The 11,323-nt window shown below is 42.4% G+C and overlaps 1 pseudogene; it reads right to left on the bottom strand.

The window, feature by feature from the left end:
- Nucleotides 1–7,261: 7,261 nt before the first annotated feature.
- On the bottom strand, nt 7,262–8,870 carry LOC134569144 (F-box only protein 28-like; annotated as a pseudogene).
- Between the last annotated feature and the right edge of the window lie 2,453 nt (nt 8,871–11,323).

Below are 11,323 nucleotides of genomic sequence, written 5' to 3'. Positions count from 1 at the left end.
TTCAAACCGCCCATAGGAAAGCATTACTCAATGCTTTCCTATGGACGTTCAGCGTCTTCTCACTGTGATTTTCACAGTGAGAAACGCAGAAAATCCTCTAGCGGCTGTCAATGAGACAGCCTCTAGAGGCTGGATTAACCCTCAGTGAAGCATAGCAGTTTCTCTGAAGCCTGGCACCCAGACCACTTCATTGAGCTGATGTGATCTGGGTGTCTGTAGTGGTCCTTTAAGTGTATGTGTTTATGCATGCACTGGCGTACATAACGTGGTCGCAGGGGTCGCAGCCCTGCGACCAGGTGCCCGCCGCCATGTGTTGCGGCCCCAGCCCGCGCAGAGTAAGCGCGCGCGCGGGGGGGGGCCCACGGATCAGTTTTCGCACCGGGGCCCCATGGGTTGTGTGTACGCCACTGGGGATAATGTATAATAAGCACAGGTTACTGGCTATGGGAGGATAATGTATAATAAACACAGGTTACTGGCTATGGGAGGCAGTGGCGTACATACCAGGGTCGCAGGGGTCGCGGCTGCGACCGGGCCCGGCCCACCAGGGGGCCCGGCCGCCCCTGCGACCCGGTATGTATGTCACTTGGCTAGCCTCTTCTCCTGGGGGGCCCAGGAGCCGGCCACCTCCGGGCCCCCCGAGGCTGGCCCTGCTGTCACCCGGCTGGCCTGTCCTGCGGGCGCGCGAGGGAGCGCTCTCCCCTGAGTGCTTCCTCTTCAGCTCCCTCGCGCACCGCAATGATACCGGAGCCGGAAGATGACGTCATCTTCCGGCGCCGGTATCAGTACGCGGTGCGCGAGTGAGCTGAAGAGGAAGCACTCAGGGGAGAGCGCTCCCTCGCGCGCCCGCAGGACAGGCCAGCCTGCCGGGTGACCAGCCCCCCAGGAGCCCAGCAGCACCACTGGACCCCAGGGAATCCCCTCAGCACTCCAAAAGGTAAGGAGGCTGGGGGGGTTAAATAAAAAAATAAAGTGTTTGTGTGTGTGTGAGTGTTAGTGTGTGTGTTTTACTGTGAGTGTTAGTGTGTGTGTTAGTGTTACTGTGTGTGTTAGTGTGTGTGTTAGTGTTACTGTGAGTGTTAGTGTGTGTGTGTTAGTGTTACTGTGTGTGTTAGTGTGTGTTTTACTGTGAGTGTTAGTGTTACTGTGTGTGTTAGTGTTAGTGTGTGTGTGTTAGTGTTACTGTGTGTGTTAGTGTGCGTTTTACTGTGAGTGTTAGTGTGTGTGTTAGTGTTACTGTGAGTGTTAGTGTGTGTGTTAGTGTGAGTGTCAGTGAGTGTGTCTGTTGAGTGTGTCTGCTAGTGAGTGTCAGTGAGTGTGTTACTGTGTGTGTGTCTGTTACTGAGTGTGTTTGTATTAGTGAGTCTGTTTGATGTCTGTTAGTGAGTGTGTGTTTTGTAAGTGAGTGTGTATGTATGTCTGTCGCTGAGTGTGTCTCTGTCAGTAAATGTGTGTGTCTGTTAGCTAGTGTGTATGCGTCTGTTCGTGAGAGTGTGTATGTGTGTGTCTTCAGCACTTACCTTTCTCCAGCGCCGGACTCCTTTGGCGCTGGGGATCCCTCCGCCTCTCAGCTCCGAATGCGCATGCACAGCAAGAGCCATGCGCGCATTCAAACTGCCCATAGGAAAGCATTACTCAATGCTTTTCTATGGACGTTCAGTGTCTGAGAATCGCGGAAGCTCCTCTAGCGGCTGTCAGTGAGACAGCCACTAGAGGCTGGAAAAACCCTCAGTGAAACATAGCAGTTTCTCTGAAACTGCTATGCTTTCAGCTGCAGGGTTAAACTAGAGGGACCTGACACCCAGACCACTTCATTGAGCTGATGTGATCTGGGTGTCTGTAGTGGTCCTTTAAGTGTGTGTGCATCTGCATGCACTGGTGTACATACCGCGGTCGCAGGGGTCGCAGCCCTGCAACCCCTGCGACCAGGTGCCGCCGCCATGTTTTGCGGCCCCGGCCCGCGCAGAGTAAGCGTGCGGGGGGGGGCCCACGGATCAATTTTCGCACCGGGGCCCCAAAGGTCATGTGTACGCCACTGATGGGAGGGATACTGTATAATAAACACAGGTTACTGGCTATGGGGGGACAATGTATAATAAACACAGGTTACTGGCTATAGAGGGATAATGTATAATAAACACAGGTTACTAGCTATGGGAGGATAATGTATAATAAACACAGGTTACTGGCTATGGGGAGGATAATGTATAATAAACACAGGTTACTGGCTATGGGGAGGATAATGTATAATAAACACAGGTTACTGGCTATGGGGAGGATAATGTATAATAAACACAGGTTACTTGCTATGGGGAGGATAATGTATAATAAACACAGGTTACTGGCTATGGGGGGGATAATGTATAATAAACACAGGTTACTGGTTGTGGGGGGGATAATGTATAATAAACACAGGTTACTGGTTGTGGGGGGATAATGTATAATAAACACAGGTTACTGGCTATGGGGGGATAATGTATAATAAACACAGGTTACTGGCTATGGGAGGATAATGTATAATAAACACAGGTTACTGGCTATGGGAGGATAATGTATAATAAACACAGGTTACTGGCTATTGGAGGATAATGTATAATAAACACAGGTTACTGGCTATGGGGAGGATAATGTATAATAAACACAGGTTACTGGCTATGGGGAGGATAATGTATAATAAACACAGGTTACTGGCTATGGGGAGGATAATGTATAATAAACACAGGTTACTGGCTATGGGAGGATAATGTATAATAAACACAGGTTACTGGCTATGGGAGGATAATGTATAATAAACACAGGTTACTGGCTATGGGGGGGTATTGTATAATAAACACAGGTTACTGGCTATGGGGGATAATGTATAATAAACACAAAAAAAAAATGAATGCAGCTTCAGAATTAATCTAAATTGTATGCTGTCTAGGAGGTGGGATGGTCTGGGAGGGAGGGTCTGCTGCTGATTGGCCGGAATGTGTCTGCTGACTGTGAGGTACAGGGTCAAAGTTTACTCAATGATGACGAATAGGTGCGGACCGAACATCGCATATGTTCGCCGTCCGTGGCAAACGCGACCAAGCTATGTTCGCTAGGAACTATTCGCCAGCGAACCGTTCGGGACATCACTAGTCATCATTTACATCACTCCTCTATTTATTACCCCTTGTCTTTTTGTGCCCATCTTCTGTTCCTCAGGCTCGTTTTCTCACCTTTTCAGTGTTTGAAAACAACCCACCCACAACCAAGTATCACGTACTACTTTCTGGTCCCTTTGCAGTTTTACAAACCTCTTTCACATTCTATGTTTCTATATTGGGCAGACTAAATGGGCCAAATGGTTCTTATCTGCCGTCACATTCTATGTTTCTTAAATAACTGAATTCCCCCTTATCTCTAAATATGCCTCCACGGTAACTCCCTCTCCACTTTGTCTGAATCCGCAAAGGTATCTCCCACTCGTTTGTGCATGGTGATTTTGGTCTGCTTGGCTACATTTACCTTGAGGTGAGGATGTTTATCACTTAGACAATGGAAAGGCTGCAAGATATTAAAGGGTTACTCTAAGCAGTTACTGCTTTTTTAAGTGGTTATGGTGTCAGGAGTCTGGATGTGCAATGTTTCAGCTTGAAACATTGCACATCCAGAGTAATTTTTACTTGTGTGCAAGGAGCTAGTTACACCCCTGGCACACATGACATTCTGTGCGTATATCACTGCACGCTGACAACAGACGTAATGTGATTATCCCCTTGATGACAGAGCTTTGATTGGATGCGTGTCAGCTGTAATGTCATCAGGACAGGCTGTGAAAGCAGAGTCGGGAGCTTCACCCAGCACTGGATTTCAGTTAAGTAAAACTTCTTTTAAATCTATTTATGAAACGATTGGCAGGGAGGACCTAAACAATAATGCCCAACAAAGCTCAAGAAATACAACTACTCGGATCTCTTAGTCTAACCCAAACCGTAAGGAAAGTATAACTCCTCTAGCCGTGTACCAAGTACCAATGACTTCTGTTCTACCAAGGAGACCAGATTTATCGTTATAACAACAATACACACAGATAACCTCCTGGAAACTGAGAAAAAAATTGTCTTCCAATATTCCATCCATTTTTGATGAAAAGGAAGAGGAAGTTCCCAGCATCCCAGCCCATCACTGGAAAGCCCAGGATGTCCTCTTTACAATACAGCAGGGATTGATAGAGTAGCTCAAAAGAATAAAAGGAGGGGCATGTGAACGAAATGTCCAGTACGGAGGACACAAGTTAATGGGCTGGGTCTCAGGAGGTTATACTGAATTTGCTGTAGTGCATCAAGTCTATAGTCATCATTCATTAGCCGTAAATTAACAGACTTTTTCTTCCCCCTCCCTGAAATAAGGCATACAGTGACATTCAGGACAGGAGATTGCAACACAAATATATAAGACATCTCCCTGGTTATCGAAATCCAGAAGTATTTTATGTTTTAAGGAAAGACCTCCAAAATTGTATACCACAGAGAAATAATTCCAAAAACAAAAGACAAAAATGCATATCGGAATCTATTTAAGTTAATTTAAATAGATTCCAATATGTTCCAGGCATTGCTTGTGCTGCTGAATTTAATACAGAGTGAGAGAGAGACTTTGAACAATTACACTAACTGAAAAATATGATGCGTAAACGATAGCAATCCTGTAGATGAATAAATTTAATAACACTAAAAGCATTTGATACCAGCATAAACCCTGGCCATGAATACAGATCAACACCCATTAGCTAACACTCTACTGGGAATAGAAATAAACAGATTTGTGTAATCCCATTGAAGATAATGCCTGGCTAAATATGGCTTAATGGAAATAGCATTAGAAATCCTACAGAAAAAAGGCGGTTAAATAAATCCATCCTCACATGGGGCACTTCATGCTAGAGTGTACTGTGTTTGTAATGCATTATATACACTGCATTATATAGTAATAAAAAGTGGAACTATTTGATATTAATGAATACAGTACTTAAAGGGACACTATAGTTACCAAAACCAATGCAGCGTAAAGTATTGGGTCTGGTGTCTATAGCCTGTCCCTGCAGGTTTTTTAATGTAAACACTGTATTTTCAGAGAAAAGACAGTGTGTTTACATTACAGCTTAGGAACAACCTTAGTGTCCACTCCTCAGATGGCTCCTCAATGTGCTGCACTGCCGTTCAGCTTCCCCATGCTCTGCGTGGAGATGCTGTATTTTCCCCATTTGAGATGCATTGAATCAATGCATCTCTATGAGGAGATGCCAATTGGTGCAGCACAACATTTTTCTGCGCATGCACAATATCCTCCGAACGCTGCCTTCGAACACCTCTAGTGGGAGTCACTCAGATGGCCACGTTCTCCATGGTGCTGAATGGTTTAGCAATCAAGACTCGTTATCAGTGCCCCTAAATTTCATCTGTAAATGAAATGCATAATGCCATTTCATTTTGTATTATACTAAATCATCTTTAAAGAAGAAATGTCAAATGTGTATAGGATGTTGTACAGCTACCCCACTTGTCTCATCCATCCAGCCATCCATCCAAATAACCACCCAGCACTTTTACAAAGCCAGGCAATTAAACGGGAAGAGGAAAACCAACACTCCTGTAAGCATATATTGATTTATAGAAATGTGAAAGCATTTATTTATTAATGATTCATTATTACATGCCCTGTTATTTCATATGGACTATTATGCCAGGAACTGGACATTTAGTGTGGTTGTTGCTTACAGATGATGTTTTGTAATAGCCATAGTGAAGGTCCCGTTGCTGACTGGTGACATTGTAGAAATGATTCTGCAAAATGTTAGGCCTTACTTAAAAGGTCCCAGGAGGGCTAAAACATTGACCATTGTCAGGGATAGGTAACCTTCGACACTCCAAATGTTTTGGACACCCATGATGCTCTGTCAGCATTATGACTGTAAGTGGATTCTGGGAGATGTAGTCCACAACATCTGGAGTGCTGGAGGTTGTTATAGGTGGTTAATAAAGGCTTAACCTTTGCATATCAGTTAGAGTACTTTTTTAATGTTAAATAAATGTAGTTTTTACTGATACCTGGTTCCTGTATCCAATATTTGGTTCCTTTACATCTGTAGAAGTAGGATCCATAGCTCCTGGTGGGACCTGATTACCATCATATCTACTCAATATTGAGAGAAAAGTTATTACAGTCGGAGCCAGTTTCTGATAGGCTCTTTACTTGTGAGTTGTCCAAGTTATTTTGTCACCATCTATATTTGGCAACCTGCACTATGAAGTGTGTGTATTTTTTATCTTCCAGGATTTACCTGTGAATATACATTGTGAGACATATCTTACCAATTGATGCGCAAACTACCTTTATTTGAGTTAATGGAAAAATCTACAAACTTTACATTTTAACATTGTAGCAATCCAAGTAAATGTAGTATGATTTGAATGTAAAAACATAATTAGGTATTAAGCTGCAATAATAGGGCGTATGTTATACTAGACCAATAATCCACAACACAACAAACAATAGCCTAAGATGACATTAATGCGGTTGCTATGGTAATAACAAAGAAATAAACAATCCACTCCATATTAAGTAGCTGTATTAGTGTCACGCCTTCCTCTTCTCATTAACTTAACACATTCTTCTCAGATTTATCAGAAAGTATGGATGTTGGTATGACATTAATTTAGAAAGTTTTTAATCTTCTAATTTAATTTTTATTTACTCGGCATTATGTTTATCAAAGTGTACCTTCCTTTAGCACATCATTAACCCCAGACTTGTAAGCAACAAAGATAATGAAGGGTGAGTCCAAGCATCCTTTAAATACCCTCTTTCCGGTTCTTGGCATTTTCAAATAATCAAACCTGTGTTTGCCGAACTTTGAATGTCATTAAGATCTGTGACCAGACTCTGCATTTATTTGGATTGTTGGGAACCCAATGAACAGAAACAGTAGTGTTTAGGTTACCTTAAATACAAGCAGCTTCAACAGAGCATCAGAATCAATACTGCATCCAGGTTAGAGAGCTGGTGCCACTAAAATGAATAAATATTCTGGGAGAGCATATCTTAAACTGGAGTTATTAAATAAAATAACTGACCTAATAAGTGAAACATTTGGACTTTGCATGCCTATTAACATTTTCTCCAAACGGTTTAAATATATAAAAACCATGTGGTGGTAGTAGTATCAAACTACTGTTTAAGGACTGTGCAGTCTTCTCTAAAATACAACCTTTATGTACAGAGTGGCTACTGCTTATCTACCTCCCAAAGGCTTCAACATTAAACTGGCAAATAGAGGAACCTTACAGGAGCCCATTTCATGGGGCAGTTTGTAATTGGGCAAGGAAGGTAAATACCAGAACTTTTTCAGGAGCACCTTGACCTCTTCACTGGTGCTCTCAATAAAGGTCATGCTAAACCCCCCTCTGGCTACTAAGCAGTTTCTCAAATGTGAGGGGCCTACAGCACTCTCTGCGACTTCACACAATTTATGCTCTAGCTCAGTCAGCCATACATTCTGTTCACCTATAATTTGGGTCTGTTCAAAAAGTTTCTGGTCTTGGTTTTGAAGCGGTTTCAGCTGCTCCTGAACCTTGGTACACAGCTCTGACATCTCCTGTCTCAGGACCGTCATGTTTCGTCACCTCCTGCCTTGAAGGCTTTTGCTTAGATAACAACTGCATTGTACTCAGGGCAGTAAATAGACCTGGAACTGGAAAAGACCCAGTGAGACACATTTTTCAGAATTGTAACAATCTCATCAAAGTATTATATTGCCATGGACGAAATTTCCGATAATTCCTGTATGACCTCATGGGCACACTGAAGAGCTCTTGTAGAAATGACATATTGAAGCACTCTGAATATTTCATCTATAACCTTTGCTGGGAAGAAGCAGCTCAAGTTGTAGTCAACATATTTTATAAACGAAAACAACAAGATGTGTGAACACAACCCAGTGAAAAGAAAATATAAATGAAAGCAAACCAGGACTTCCCCTATATCATAGGTGGAGTATCCAGGTAGATCCCCGAAGACTTCCTCTTGTCTTCAATAGGTATATGCAAATAGGATAGGGGACAATCTGCTAAATACAAATAAAACAAAACAACATAGCGTATAACTGTGTGGAGACTGGCACTGTTATGTATTCATAATTGGTCACTCACAAATTTGTGGAGATAAAACAGCCTTGTGTGATATATTTTTCCTTCAGTGTCCAGAGTGTTGTCCCTCCTCACAATTTCATCAATCCATAGATGTATATATCTCAAGAAAGGGAAAATATATACAAAAAATGTAGTGCACTTCCAGAGTATGAATAAAAAAGGTATTTAATAACTTACATTCAAGTTTAAAACAAACAGCATGTCACCATAAAGCGTCCTATGGTGACATGCTGTTTTATCTCCACAAATTTGTGAGTGACCAATTATGAATACATAACAGTGCCAGTCTCCACACAGTTATACGCTATGTTGTTTTGTTTTATTTGTATTTAGCAGATTGTCCCCTATCCTATTTGCATATTTTATAAACGTCATGTTTAGTAGGGATAGCATGGTCTCCACCACAGCTAGATAATCTGCGTGTCCGCCATTCAAATTCCTTCCTTGGCAGTTGTGACTTCACCTGTTTCTGACACAAGTTGTGGTATCTTTCCACTCGCAGGAAGCCTTGATGAGATGAAGCATACATTGACACACCAGATCCCTGCGCTTGCAAACCAGCCAGAGTTGGCTGATCTCATCGTAGTTCATGATGTTGAGGATGTCCTCAATGGTGACGATCAGCAGGCCGAGGAGGGTGTTGCTCTGCTGCAGCCGGTCCGAGAAAGGAGACGCTGAGTGGGCTCTCTGCATCCCGTATCTCCTTCATCCCCCCTGTCCTCAGCCTCCGGTGACATATTTTTCCTAATTAGATTTATTATATCTAATATTTGAAGTTTTACGATTTTACACAATAAAATGGGCTCTTGCTTTTTACTCAACCAAATAGAACTTGAAATTTCGAAAACCCACATTTTTTTTATCTCGGCTCAGAATTAAAGTAGTATTCTTAAAGGACCACTCCAAACTTGAAGTAGAGATTAACCCCTTAAGGACACATGACGTGCCTGACACGTCATGATTCCCTTTTATTCCAGAAGTTTGGTCCTTAAGGGGTTAAAGGGACACTATAGGCACCCAGACCACTTTACCTCATTGTAGTTTTACAGAAGCAAAGCAATTTACATTGCAGGGTTAAGACAGTCTCTAGTGGCTGTCAATGCTTTCCTATGCTTAATGCACATTAGGTGCTAATTATTGCTGTGTCGTTCTTTGTAATATGTTTAATCAGCAGATTTTTCATAAAGAAGCAAATAAGCAGACAAAAGAAAATAACATTCTAATGAATAACGTTGTTCAGAAAACCTTGGGATTTTTTTTATAATTTTGTAAATATGCCTGGCTCGTTCATTTAATTGGCAAGTCCCTGTATTCAGTATTCTAAATTAGAACACTGTGTGCAAATGCTGACATACAGAGATTCCACCCTCTCTTGGTATGGCCCAGTTCTGTCAATCTTCTTAGCAAGGTCACAAAGTTAGTGAGGCTAAGAGACCATAGAAAATATTGAGCGTGATGGTTCTCATTGCATATATTACACAATTAGATTATGAAAGTAGTAGAAATCTTAATGAAGTGATCTGGATGCAGTGTCCCTTTAGTTTTACACAGAAATATAAAACACTGCCATTTTGTAGAACCTGCAATGTTTCCTTGGCCGGGTTAAACACACCTATAGGCGCTTACACTATGAGAACAGATCCAGACTTGGATCCTAGAGGACAGATCCAGACTTGGTTCGCAATCAAATGCTGTTCCTAGAGCAGAATTTTATTGAAGCAGTGCAGCAATTTACTGCGCATGTGCACTAGCCTACCTGCTTTCCTACGGGGAAGCAATGGATTGGCTAATTTTTCTGCCGATTGGAGGGGAATGCTCTTAGGCTGCCTGCTCGCGGTATTCCTCTACTTAAATTGATACGGGGCCTAGTGTCATTTTCTGTTCTGGCAGTGCCATCATCACTGCGACCCCATTACTGCACTTTTTGGGGTCACAGGGATGATGTGGACCAATCAGTCTTTAAAGGACACTATAGTCACCAGAACAACTACAGCTTTTTGCATTTGTTCTGGTGAGTAAAATCATTCCCTTCAGACTTTTTGCTGTAAACACTGTCTTTACAGAGAATATACAGTGTTTACATTACAACCTTGATGGCCACTCCTTAGATGGCTGCTAGAGGTGCTTCCTATCTCAGTGTTGCAGAGTAAGCAGCACTTCCATTCAGTGTCTCCACCCTCTGCATGACACTGGACTTTCCTCATGGAGATGCATTGACTCAATTCATCTCTATGAGGAGATGCTGATTGGCCAGGGCTGTGTTTGACTTGTGCTGGCTCTGCCCCTGATCTGCCTCCTTGACAGTCTCAGCCAATCCTATGGGGAAACATTGTGATTGGCTCAGACCACCACTTCTGATGATGTCAGCAGACAGGGGAAGGTCAGAGGCAGACAGGGGCAGGTCAGAGGCAGACAGGGGCAGAGCCAGCAGCTGCAGTCTTGAATACAAGTAATATTTAACTATATTTAGGGAGGCAAGAGGGGGCCAGGGGGGCTAGATGCTGGTTTTAACACTATAGGGTCAGAAATATATGTTTGTGTTCCTGACCCTATAGTGCTCCTTTAAATATAGTATGGACTCCATTGTTATTGATCTGTTGTGGTTTCCTCTTGGTTCCTTGTATAGTGTATTATATGTTCCCTGATTTTCTGGTTATTTGATTTTGGATTGTTTACTGACTCTTCTGACCTGGGTAATTATATCATATTTCTGTATTTCTGGTATCCTGATCTTGGTTAGTTTTATATTTACTTACTTACATAGCCCAAAGTGCCGCCCCCAATTAATCAGACAGAGAAAGAGATCAGCTCTGAGGTAATTCTCTATGTCCCTGGCAGTTCCAGCACTTCCAGTGACTTCCTGGATCGTCAGGCGCGTGCGTGATGATGTCATCACGTTCCATTTCTATGCAACATATAAACAAACATACATTCATCTGTAAAGTAGACACACTGAACTGTTTGAAATTTAAACCATTTTTAAACCGTTGTTTTGATGCTTATAGTATCACTGTATTAAAGGGACAGTATAGGCACCAAAAACAAAGAGATTGGGCAAGAGTCTTTTAGTGCTGTCCTCTCATTTTTATCAAATTATAAATGAATAATAAATGAATTGACAAAAACTGCCCTCTCCCAACACCTGC

The sequence above is a fragment of the Pelobates fuscus genome, chromosome 7 (genome assembly GCF_036172605.1).
Source record: "Pelobates fuscus isolate aPelFus1 chromosome 7, aPelFus1.pri, whole genome shotgun sequence".
NCBI lineage: Eukaryota > Metazoa > Chordata > Amphibia > Anura > Pelobatidae > Pelobates > Pelobates fuscus.
Note: the sequence above shows the minus strand (reverse complement) of the source record. Positions and strands in the feature narration are given on the sequence as shown.